Source organism: Budorcas taxicolor, chromosome 9 (assembly GCF_023091745.1).
Source record: "Budorcas taxicolor isolate Tak-1 chromosome 9, Takin1.1, whole genome shotgun sequence".
NCBI classification, from domain to species: Eukaryota; Metazoa; Chordata; class Mammalia; order Artiodactyla; family Bovidae; genus Budorcas; species Budorcas taxicolor.
In genome coordinates, this window is record NC_068918.1 from 92,184,350 (window position 1) to 92,197,863 (window position 13,514).

Genomic DNA, 13,514 nt, shown 5'->3' on the forward strand with positions numbered 1-13,514 from the left:
TGTCTTTCTGTGTCTGACTCACTTCACTTAGTGTGATAACCTCTAGGACCATACATTTGCTGCAAATGGCATTATTTCATTCTTTTTATGGCTGAGTAATATTCCGTTGTGTATGTACTTTTCTTTATTCACCTGTGAATGAGTCTAAAAGTTTGATACAGGAGAGTGATGTGATCAGGTTTGCATTTAAGAAGGATCACTCTGATGAAATTTACCAGTCCCTACCCAAAAGCCTATAAGTTCTATGGTAAGTGGGGAAATCAAAGAAGCATTCCCATAAAGTCCTCCTTGTTGCTAAAGCTTAAAGACATCCTGGAAGGGTTAGGCAGTAAAATCAGATGAGAAGAAAGGAGGTATAAGATTTGGAAAGGGGAAGTAAAATTACCATTATTTGCAACTGACTGGACTAGAAGGTTAGATTGCATCACTGACTCAATGGACATGAGTCTGAGCACACTCTGGGAGTTAGTGGGGGACAGAGGAGCCTAGCGTGCTGCAGTCTGTGAGGTCACAAAGAGTCAGACAGACTTAGCAGCTACTCAGTAACAACCTGACATACTTGGGAAAACGATCTGAAGGACAAATATAAAGGACCTAAGGTGGCTCCTGCATAAGGTGGACGAGCAAACGTCAGCGCTGAAGCCTCTCTGCCCCTCCTCTTCTTCCTCTTCTGCCTCCTCTTCCCACTCCAGTCCCAGCGATTCAGTCCCAACGCTGCGAGCTGGGGGCGGACAAGACAGGCTGCATGGCTAAGGCCAAGGGCAGAGGAAGCTGGAGCAGAGACCTGGGGGTCAGAGCCTGGAAGGAGGAGGAAAGCGTCCACACGGGAGTGGGTCACAGCGCTTACGGAGCATGGCTACACAGAGAAAAACTGATCAAACAACAGTAGGCGTAAATAGGCTTCTCACTACGGGAGAAGAGAGTTACAAATATGGGAAAGCAGCAGGCTTAGCATGAACCTGGTGATGCTGGATTGGAATGAAGATGCTGGCAAGACCTCCACATTTAGGACACACAGAAACACAGGAAAGTACAGACGCAGATGTGTTCGTGTCTGTGAGCATCTCGGTCCCTCTTCACAGACACAGAGATCAAGACTGTGGACGTAGAGGCAGACGTGTCAAAAGATAGAGAAACCAGCTTGAAGGGGCGCCCACCAGCCACACCTGGGACTCTGAGCTCTGAAATAAGCAGTAGTAGTAAGGTATGGTAACCCACCGAATAAAACAGGAAAACAAGTCTCCAAGCTCACAGAAGTCCACAAATCAAAGCAATGTTGTCATAGGTCAGTTTCCCAAGGGACTAGAAATAAAGGCAAAAATAAACAAATGGAACCTAATCAAACTTGTAAGTTTTTGCATAGCAAAGGAGACCATCAACATAGTGAAAAGACAACCTACAGACTGTGAAAAAATATTTCCAAACGATGCAAGCAGGGGCTTAATTTCCAATAATAAATAATATACAAATAAAATAAAATAATAAATAATAAAATAAAACAAACTCATGTAAATCAGCAAATGATGCAACCAAGGGCTTAATTTCCAAAATGTACAAATATAATAAAACAATATATAAATAAAATAAATAATAAATAAAATAATAAAACATAATAAAAAACAAACTCATGTAAATCAGCAAATTAATAATCAAATATTTGAAAAGGAAAAGAATACTTGCATGCATTAAAGTTTAGCCTCCTACAAATTCCTTACTGCTCACAAGGGGGAAAAGTGCAACTTACAGTGGAGACAGTTGGAGGACACTCCCTTAATCGACCGAGTGGTCAAAGTGGACATCTTCACTGATGCAACAAATGATTCGTGGGCCACTTGTTGTGGCAAATATGAAGAACAGACCATCATTTCAGCCACAGTGCTCCTTACGTGGCGTAGTCGGGGTCTGCAAACTCAAACTGAGCGATACGCTACAAAAGTACTTCCTCCTCCTCTTCAAAACCACGAAGGTGGTGAAAACCCATGAAAGACGAGAAGCTGCTCCAGACTGAAGGGGCCTAAAGAAACAAACGCCATGTGAAGCTCTGAGCCTGATCCGTTTATTAAGGATGCTATTAGAACAACTGGAAGCCAGGAATAGAGTGGAGGGTTAGATGGTCGAGGTGTGTCAAGATTCAGTTCCAATTTCGAAGGGGTTGTCACTGTATTCATGTAAGATGTCCTAGTTTGTAGAAAGTCCACAATAAAATATTGGGGGTTGTGGTTCAGGTGAAAAAAAGGTCTTTTTACTGTATAATGCTTGCAACTTTTCTGTAAGTGTATTTCAAAACTTAAAAATCAATTTATAAAACTACTTCAAAATATTTAGTGTAAGAAATGTTTACATCTATGAAGGCAATTTTTTTAAAAGGATAAACACACCTAAGAATGAACTTAGAGAAATCAGGCAACACGTACATGAAGAAATCTTTGAAACAATACTAAATAACACAAAAAAGACATTTTCATTATATAGTTTTTGTATCTTTTGAATTTTCACTAATGCATTTATTTTTCATTGAAGACTCTCTGCTGTATACCCGAAGCTCTCACAATGTTGTTAATCAACTATGTTCCAATATAAATTTAAAAGTTGAAAAAACATAAAGATGTGAAGTAAACACTAAAAAAAGGAATAACTGAAATTTTGGCAAAGACAATGCACTGAGGAAAACACTATCAGAACATGCATTGAATCTACTAAAGTTATTATGAAGAAGTTTCTTTTTTTTAATTTTTATTTTTACTTTATTTTACTTTACAATACTGTATTGGTTTTGCCATACATTGACATGAAACCACCATGGGTGTACATGTGATCCCAAACATGAACCCCCCTCCCACCTCCCTCCCCACAACATCCCTCTGGGTCATCCCCGTGCACCACCCCCAAGCATGCTGTATCCTGCATTGGACATAGACTGTCGATTCGATTCTTACATGATAGTATACATGTTTCATTGCCATTCTCCCAAATCATCCCACCCTCTCCCTCTCCCTCTGAGTCCAGAAGTCTGCTATACATATCTGTGTCTTTTTTGCTGTCTTGCATACAGGGTCGTCATTGCCATCTTTCTAAATTCCATATATATGTGTTAGTATACTGTATTGGTGATTTTCTTTCTGGCTTACTTCACTCTGTATAATCGGCTCCAATTTCATCCATCTCATCAGAACTGATTCAAATAAATTCTTTTTAATGGCTGAGTAATACTCCATTGTGTATATGTACCACAGCTTTCTTATCCGTTCATCTGCTGATGGACATCTAGGTTGTTTCCACGTCCTGGCTATTATAAACAGTGCTGCGATGAACATTGGGGTACATGTGTCTCTTTCAATTCTGGTTTCCTCGGCGTGTATGCCCAGCAGTGGGATTGCTGGGTCATATGGCAGTTCTATTTGCAATTTTTTAAGGAATCTCCACACTGTTCTCCATAGTGGTTGTACTAGTTTGCATTCCCACCAACAGTGTAGGAGGGTTCCCTTTTCTCCACACCCTCTCCAGCATTTATTGCTTGCAGATTTTTGGATCGCAGACATTCTGACTGGTGTGAAGTGGTACCTCATTGTGGTTTTGATTTGCATTTCTCTGATAATGAGTGATGTTGAGCATCTTTTCATGTGTTTGTTAGCCATCCGTAGGTCTTCTTTGGAGAAATGTGTATTTAGTTCTTTGGCCCATTTTTTGATTGGGTCGTTTATTTTTCTGGAATTGAGTTGCATAAGTTGCTTGTATATTTTTGAGATTAGTTGTTTGTCAGTTGTTTCATTTGCTATTATTTTCTCCCATTCAGAAGGCTGAATAAAGAAAGAAAACTGCACAGCAATGGACTCTGATAGCAAGATCCAGTGTGCTTAAACACGAGGGATAGTTCTTCACTACCCACACCCAGACCACCCGTGATTCAACCCTCCCAAGGCTGGGAGAAAAGCGTGGCTCCCTCCCAGGAACCTCTGTAACTCTTTGGATCCATGAAGTCGCTCACTTAACGTCTCACGTAACACAGACTTCTCTTCCATAAGGATTGAAAACTCCTTAAGGGCTGAGAAAATGGACTCTGGCCCATCACTCGTGACAATCCTCCGCTGCTTTACACACAATGAACACGGGATTGTCAAGCTCTCATTTTCTTTTCTTCTCCCTCCATCCAAACTCAGACCTGAATTGTGAATCGAGTCTCACCAATTAAGAACCAAGTTCTATATACACATAAATTTTTTCTTCTGACAACAGAAGGAAAGAGAGTAAAACAATAGTCATGTATCGCCTCTAATTTTTAAAAAGAAAAATGGAAAGCTTAAATCATCAGACCTGGGGGTTGAAGCAATACTGACATCCACAGCTGCTCCAGACATTTCCAGAGATAATTTGGCATTGATTTTTGCAAATTGGCATGTAGGCAGCCACAAAGCTTTTATTCATTTATCTCATTATTTTACCTCTTCACCTATCACATCTAGATCTGATAAGTAAGATTTCACACTGGATGGAGCAAAACTAAAGAGCTATCTGTACCTACTACTCGACTCTAATTTAATTTCAAACATTTTAAAGTGATATAAAATAACAAGTAATACTTGACAAAGTAGCAATCAGGGCATAAATATCAGAGGCTAAGTCCAGGCTCCTGGAGTGTGAGGGGGTAAGCAGAAAAGGTACAGTCTGTAACAAGGAGGCCGAGGAGAATCTCACTTAAAGAAACACACACAGTTAGTTACTCCCCAAGCACATAAGGCCTTCCCAGGTAAAGAACCTACCTACCAACACAGGAGACATGAGAGACACAGGTTCGATCCCTGGGTCAGGAAGATCCCCTGGAGGAGGGCATGGCAACCCATTCCAGTATTCGGCTGCAGTCCATAGGTCGCAAAGAGTCGGACACAACTGAATCAACTTAGCACAGCACCCAGCACAAGCACATTAAGATCACAGATTAGGTGTGAAAAGTTTCAAAAACATAAACACGATTTGAGGAAGGAGAATGTGCCTTTCATTCTACGGTGGAAAGCAGAGCACATTCTGTCTACGCACCAGGTGGAGAAACAGGGAAACAAGGGTTCAAGCCACTGGTGGGGACTGCCCCTGGGCAAGGCCAAGACCCAGGGGGGCCCCAGGCTCCCTGCACTGCCTTCTCCGCTGCCCTGACGGGAGCACCCAGACGTGGACCTTCTCCCCGGCCTCCTGGCCTCCTTCCCTCTCACCTTCCACCTCTGTGTGGGTACCCACCGCTCAGGTGTGTTCCAGGTTCTTGGTCATTCACGTAAAACCATTTGTTGAAGAGCTACTCCGTGCTCATTACTGGAAGAACGACTGGAATGAAGACTTGATCACGCCCTGAAAATGCTTCCAGTCTCGCTGGGGAACCAAGGCTCTCACGGGAGTCTTAGCTGACAGTAAGACAGGGATGCGATAACCCACCTGGGACTGAGCCCCGTAGATGCCACTGTGTTACTGGGTTTCACTTCCAGCTAACACAGGCCGTCTAGAGCCCTCTTAGAGGTGGTCCTGAATCCAAAGAGATTTGCATTAAATCATAAATGATTTATTTATTTAATTTTTCACCAAGATAATCCCTGGCTTTGCATGCATGCCCAGTTTTATCCAGCTCTGTGTGACCCCATGGACTGTAGCCCTCCAGGCTCCTCTGTCCATCGGATCCTCCAGGCAAGAGTACTGGAGAGGGTTACCACTCCCTTCTCCAGGGGATCTTCCCGACCCAAGGATCGAACCTGGGTCTCCTGCATCACAGGAGGATTCTTCACCCCTGGCCAAGGACCCGTAACAACTCTGGTACTGTGGGCTATCTGCTGTCAAGAAGGTATTATAAAATGTGATCTAGACCAGGGTTTTATGACCTTTTCAACTCACAGTAAGAAGTTCATTTTAAAATAGAACCAGATGCGGCACACACACACACACACACACACACACACACACGCCACTGAACAGCACCTGCCGCCTGCTGGGCCCACCGTCATGCTCCCTTCCCCTCCTTTGCCGTCTCCCTGTCCCCACCCCCTCACCCCGCTCCCTCCCTTCCCCCCACTCCATTCAGTCTTGAGAAATATGATTTGAGCTTACTAAAGATAGATTCCATGACTCACAAATAGACTGCTACCACAATCTGAAAAAGCACTGGTTTGAGACCATTCCAAAATGTGGTGGAGCTGAGGGCTCTGAGGGTGCCCGAGCATGTTTTGTGAGGGAAAGATACAAGGAGGGTTTATTGAGGATCACTGAAGTTGGCAAAGGAGGGTATTATATGAACAAAAGCTTGAAATCTTTTCAAGAAATAAACATTTTGAAGAAACCTCCAACAGTCCCTGGCAGTCTAAAGATGTACATTATACAGCAAAGTACCCCTGAAAGATGAAGACAGGCTCACAACATCAGTAACTAAAGACCACCATGGGGCTTCCCAGGTGGTGCTAGTGGTAAAGAACCTGCCTGCCAAAGCAGGAGTTTGATCCCTGGGTCAGGAAGATCCCCTGGAGGAGGAAATGGCAACCCACCCCAGTAGTCTTGCCTGGAGAATCCCATGGACAGAGGAGCCTGAAGCGACTTAGTACACACCCCGTCCAGGGACAGAGGAGGCTTAAGTGACTTAGCACACACACCCCATCCAAGCACAGGTGAAGACAGCACTTTTACGGAAGTGTCCAAATAAAAGTGCAATGGCTAGGCATTGCCAGTGTTAGTCTACAAATACAGTAACAATTTCCAGGTGAATTTTTTTTAATCCTTATCACAGTTCCATACTTCCCTGGTAGCTCAGACGGTAAAGCGTCTGCCCGCAATGCAGGAGACCTGGATTCCATCCCTGGGTCGGGAAGACCCCCTGGAGAAGGAAATGGCTACCCACTCCAGTACTCTTGCCTGGAAAATTCCATGGACGGAGGAGCCTTGTAGGCTACAGTCCATGGGATTGCAAAGAGTCGGACATGACTGAGCAATTTCACTTCACTTCACAGTTCATTCTCTTGGATATCTGTGCAATCTCCTTCTTCAATAACATCACAGAGTTTCTTAGCAGAACTTAAGCATTTTTGCTTATGAATTAGCCACCCTGTAAACCAGCCATTGAAGCGAAAACGTTTTACCCTTATACTTTCTACTATCTGCCAAATACCACTTAAATCAGTCTACTACATTATAAGTAATTCTTAAATAAAGCTACAAAAGTTGTAACAATTTTAGAATTGCTTTCCACACCATATATAGAGTGTCACTAAGAATTAATGCACAGCTTCTTATGAATGCAAACATACATGGGTGCTTTTCTTCATCTTCCCTCCACTGGTAAGGTTAGTGTTGTAACTGATCATTCTAATGGCTGGAAGGAGGCATATGAAAGAGATCCTCTTCTCTAGAATCTTTGAGGCCAAGGAGAGGGCACCAGGATACCAAAACTGAAATGACCTTCATGCCATGCCGAATGTGGTGAGTGCTTAAGGCCACGGAGAACTCTAGAGTCTAGATTCAGGAGGAAAAATTACCTCCCTCCCCTTGTGGAGATGGCCACGGCTTCACGGAGGAGGTAGACATTCAGAAGGACCTCCAAGGATGCAGGCTTCCAGAAAGAGAGATTGAGTGGAGAACAGGAGTTCTGGGAAGAAGAAACTTGGTAAGTACCCCGTCAGTTCTGTTCAGTCGCGCAGATATGTCCAACTCTTTGCGACCCCATGGACTGCAGCATGCCAGGCCTCCCTGTCCATCACCAGGTCCTGAAGCTTATTCATACTCATGTCTGGATAACTACTCCTAGAAGGTATCAGTTTAGCTAAATGGGAGGGTGCCGTAAGGGGTGGGATGGGAGGAACACCAAAGACAGCAAGTCTCTAAGTCTGCATCGCTACTTTCAGTTGACCACACGTTGGCACGTCCGTTACCACACTGAAACCTCTTCAGGACCACAGTGCAGCAGACCCTCACACCCAAGGAGAGGGGGTGACGACCTTCCTGCAGGAGAAGAGACAGTGATGGGCTGCTCACGCTTGCAAGGGAGGGAGCCCCAGGTGGCCACTATGTTTGATGTACGTACTTCCTTCAAGAAGTAGACCCTGCCCCATCCGTCACATGAAAAGTTCTGTCTTTGGGACGTGGAGGCCAGGCCAGCAGTGTCAAGGTCTTCCTTCCTCTCTGCTCTGGTCCTAAGGTCTGACCTGGAGCTGCAGTTTGCCTCATCAACGAGGGGAGGCGGAGGTAGGCGAAGGGGCCACGTCCAAGGCTGGAGGCCCCCTCCGCTCCATCTGCGACCCACCCCCGGGGACTCCCTGCAGAGCCCCTCCCACTGAAGTCCCCTTTGGATTTCACCACTTGTAACTGAGAGGGACTCACAGCAAGGAAGGGCTGAAGCAAGAGAGCTGGGGGCACGGAGTACAGCTAGGGCACTCCAGCAAAAGCCCACCTCAGCCTTCTCCTGCCTACATCCTGGGCATCCTAAGTCCACAGAAAAGTTCTCCTATAAAGGGCCTTCCATCATTCCTTCATGCATTTACTCAACAGGTGTTTAAGGAGGACCCAATATCTGCCAGGTTATACTCTAACTGGGAGAGGTACACTAGGAAAAAAGACCGAACAGGCTTCTGTCTTAATCAAGAACATATTCTCATGGGGGAAAAACAGACTATTACAAAGTAAGCACAATAAGAAAGTCTCGGCCAACAGTTTGTCCCGTGCCATCCGTCCCTTTCCACAGTGACCCCGGGCTCGTGGACCCTGGGTGGCCAGCACTGAGCACAGGCCAGGCGGCAACTCAGGCGCCTGGCAGAGAGGCTAGGGTGGGATGGAAACGCATCACGGTGGGGCCTGGGCGACCTTCGCTGGTGTCTTTCCTCTAACTCGTGGTTAATGACTTGGCCCATAAAGGGAGCTATTCCCAACACCACTTTCATGAACTTCACGAAATCCTGTCCCTGCAACATTCAGTTCCACTTGGCAATTCTCGTGCACTTGAGACCATCAGATGACAATGACCTCAGGTCTGACCACCGAGACTGAAGAGCAAACACTGAAAGGAATGGGCTGGAAAAGAGCTTAATATTCAGCAGAGAGGGAGACGGATTAAATTAGCATGCTGCTGCTGCTGTTGTTGTCAAGTTGCTTCAGTCGTATCCGACTCTGTGTGGCCCCGTAGATGGCCGCCCACCAGGCTCCCCAGTCCCTGGGATCCTCCAGGCAAGAAGCTGGAGTGGGTTGCCATTTTCTTCTCCAATGCATGAAAGTGAAAAGTGAAAGTGAAGTCACTTAGTTGTGTCCAACTTAGCGACCCCATGGACTGCAGCCCACTAGGCTCCTCCGTCCATGGGATTTTCCAGGCAAGAGTACTGGAGTGGGGTGCCATTGCCTTCTCCAGCTATCCATCGGTAATTAATTTTTCTTATATGTTATGACAAATTACTTTTCCCTGTTATTTTGCCAATAAAAGTCCATCTAGTCAAGGCTATGGTTTCTCCAGTAGTGATGTATGGACATGAGAGTTGGACTGTAAAGAAAGCTGAGTGTCGAAGAATGGATGCTTTTGAACTGTGGTGTTGGAGAAGACTCTTGAGAGTCCCTTGGACTGCAAGGAGATCCAGCCAGTCCATCCTAAAGGAGATCAGTCCTGGGTGTTCATTGGAAGGACTGATGAAGCTGAAACTCCAATACTTTGGCCACCTGATGTGAAGAGCTGACTCATTGGAAAAGACCCTGATGCTGGGAAAGATTGAGAGCAGGAGGAGAAGGGGATGACAGAGGAGGAGATGGTTGGATGGCATCAACAACTCAATGAACATGAGTTTGGGTAAACTCTGGGAGTTGGTGATGGACAGGGAGGCCTGGCATGCTGCAGTCCATGGGGTCGCGAAGAGTCGGACACAGCTGAGTGACTGAACTGACTGATATGCTCCGGACATTCCCAATGAAGTTAAAGGAAATTGTTCCTGCTCTGTAAGTTACTGCTGTTTATACAGAATAATTATCAACTTCATCATTTACGATAGGCAGCTGGTTTGGACCCAATCCCTATCATTTCAAACTGGGTTATTGAAATCCACTGAGTCTGAGCGAAACCAGGGTTGCAACAATGCCATGCAATCTTTTACTAAATGTCAAGCCAGAGGTGACACCATACTCAGAACAGGAGACTCAGCTGTGACTACAACCAAAGAGCTCCAAATGAACTTCAAGTTGGGGGAACATGTGATGTGGCCAAAGACAGCTTACGGTCAGGGTTTGGAATTGAGAGATTTACCCTGAATAGCACTGCAGCCTCGAAATTAAAAGATGCTTGCTCCTTGGAAGGAAAGCTATGACAAACCTAGACAGTGTGTTAAAAAGCAGAGACATCACTTTGTTGACAAAAGTTTGTATAGTCAAAACTATGATTTTTCCAGTAGTCATGTACAGGTGTGAGAGTTGGACAATAAGGAAGGCTGAGCACCGAAGAATTGATGCTTTTGAATTGTGGTGCTGGACAAGACTCTTGGGAATCCCTCAGGCAGCAGGAAGATCAAACCAGTCAATCCTAATAGAAATCAACCCTGAATATTCATTGGAAGGACTGATGCTGCAGCTCCAATCCTTTGGCCACCTGATGTGAAGAGCTGAGTCATTGGAAAAGACCCCGATGCTGGGAAAGAGTGAAGGCAGGAGGAGAAGGGGACGACAGAGGATGAGGTGGTTGAATGTCATCACTGGCACAATGGACATGAATTTGAGCAAACTCCAGGCATCGTGAAGGACAGGGAAGCCTGGTGTGCTGCAGTCCATGGGATCACAAAGAGTCAGACACGACTTAGCAACTGAACAACAACAACAACAACCTAGAGATACTCAGCAGTCCTAAAAATAGTCTCGGACACAAGACCTCACGGGCTCACCTGGGTCTGGCAGCTACTTCCACACCTCAGGTCTGCTCCACGTCGGCCCAGAGAGAGACTCAGGCCCTTCACTGGCTCCCATTTATGAGTGAGATGGTGAAGAAATCCATAGACTTACCGAAGACTTGAGGACACGCAGAGCAGTCCAGCTTCCAGCAGCCACCAACCGCCAGCCCCCAGTGGCCCCCGGGCTCTGCGTTCACTGAGTGCCAGCCCTTGGCGACTCCCTGGCCTGTGTGTCCACCAAGCAGCAGCCCCCAGCGGCCCCCAGGCTCTGCGTCCACCAAGCGCCAGCCCCTGGAGGACCCTGGCCTCTGCGTCCACAGAGCACCAGCCCCTGGTGGACCCTGGCCTCTGTGTCCACTGAGCACCAGCCCCTGGTGGACCCTGGCCTCTGCGTCCACTGAGCACCAGCCCCCAGTGGCCCCCTGGCCTCTGCGCCTGTGTCACCTGCCCCGCAGTAGGGCTCCTGCTCTGAGTTGGGGCCTTCACCCTGCTTTCTGCTCCCTCTCACATTCTCTTTCCTTTACACTCAGGGACTCTCCCATTTCCTGGAGCAACCAAAACTCTTGCTCCCGAGGTGCCAGGGTCTCACCTCTCTCTGTTGCTGTGCATCAGAGTATTTTTCCAAACCAAGATCATTCCTTTCCTGAGAGATGTTCTATAGCTCAATGTTAAGATGACTGAAAGCTGTCTGCCAGCTACAGCACCTGTTATTTAAATATGGCTTTATTATTGCAGGGCAGGGGGTGGCATAAAGTCACATTTGCCCCTTTCCCCTTCTATTTCACAGTTAGCCCAGGCAAGCCCCAGATAAGGCAAGCAAATGATAGTCTTGATGTAGAAAAAAGAGTCAGAAATCAAAATCATGACAGCTCAAGGTTAGTCTGGGGAAAAAAACAAGGCCCTCCTGGTTATCCTTCCCTTCTTAAAGTGAAGTTATGGACCTTCCTAGGCAGAGATTCCTGTCAGGCAATCCTTCCCCAAACAGAAGTAATAGGATCTTCCTTGTGAGCAACTTCACTCAAGACTCTATACCCAGGGGATATTTCATCTTTATTCTCAACACCTCCTCCTTCAGAGTCAGCAATGCAAACACAATTTACTATTTAAATGAATAAGAATCAAATTCAACATCCATGGTAGGTAGGAATAACTATTTCTATGAATCAAAATTCTGTATAGACTTTTACTATGAAGAATAAGATCTAGTCCACTTATCAAGATCCTATATCTGGATTGCAAATATTGCCATGTTAAAGTGTGTGGAATACATTAGGTATTTCTCTCATGGATATAACGTTTATAACATTCAGAGATAGCTCAGTTCAGTTCAGTCGCTCAGTCATGTCCAACTCTTTGCAACCCCATGAACCACAGCACACCAGTCCTCCCTGTCTGTCCATCACCAGTTCCCAGAGTTTGCTTAAACCCATGTCCATCGAGTTGATGATGCCATTCAACCATCACATCCTTTGTCGTCCCCTTCTCCTCCTGCCCTCAATCTTTCCCAGCATCAGGGTCTTTTCCAATGAGCCAGTTCTTTGCATCAGGTGGCCAAAGTATTTAGAGAAAGCCATACACCTCCATTGATGGGCTCCAGTGACTGATAAAGAACATTCTACAAATGATTACAAAAATGGATGTGTAAGGTATATATTCAAAATAAATGAGTCTTATGTCCACCAAAAGGCAAGTATACGAGTTGTTTCCTATCAGTTTTATTTGTAAAGACCCCTATAATGAATAACCCAAATATCCACCAGTAGTACAAAGGGCAAGTAAACTGTAGAATATTAATACAGCATTGCTTAGCACTCAACAAGAACAAATGACTGTAACAACACAGGTGAATCCTACAGACATAATGTTAAGAAAAGAATCCAGACACAAGGCTGTGGTGCTGTTTGAGTCCACATACGTGAATGAGTCCACATACATTCAGCAGTAAAAACTGAATTCATGGCAACAGAGTTCAGAATGGTAAATAGGGATTTTATTGGGTCAGAGCAAAAAGAGCTTTCTAGAATGCAGGAAATGTCCTGTGTCCTCAAGCCTGGGTGTTGTATATATGTTAATATTAATCAAGCTGTTCACCTAAGAACATGAACTTTCTGAAAATGTTACAGTACAATTAAATAGAAAGATATTGGTATGAAAGCAAAATCCAAATTTCTATAGTTAGGAACTGACTCGTACTGCAGATCTGAGATGCGGGTTTGACTGCTGGGTTGGGAAGACCCCCTGGAGGAGGGCATGGCAATCCACTCCAGTATTCTTGCCTGGAGAATCCCATGGATAGGGGAGCCTGGTGGGCTACAGTCCATCGGGTCACAAAGAGTCAGACACGACTGGGTGACTGAGCATGCATGCACGCACGCAGCTCTGAGCGTTCAACGTTTTATACTTTTAGGCAGAGGTTTTTGCCATGGCACAAGTAGTGAATTATCAGAACATGTTTCTGCTTCTCTTTACAATATAGAAAGAAGTCTGGCAGGCACAACCATAACCAGGTGATCCAGCTCAACCTCACTAGTGACAGGGCCAGTTGGCAGGATTACGTGTCCTCTGATGTGACATGCAATGTCACCTTGGCAGTGAGGATCCTTGTCCAAGACAGTTAACCTGACTCTGATCATCAGGGGACATCAG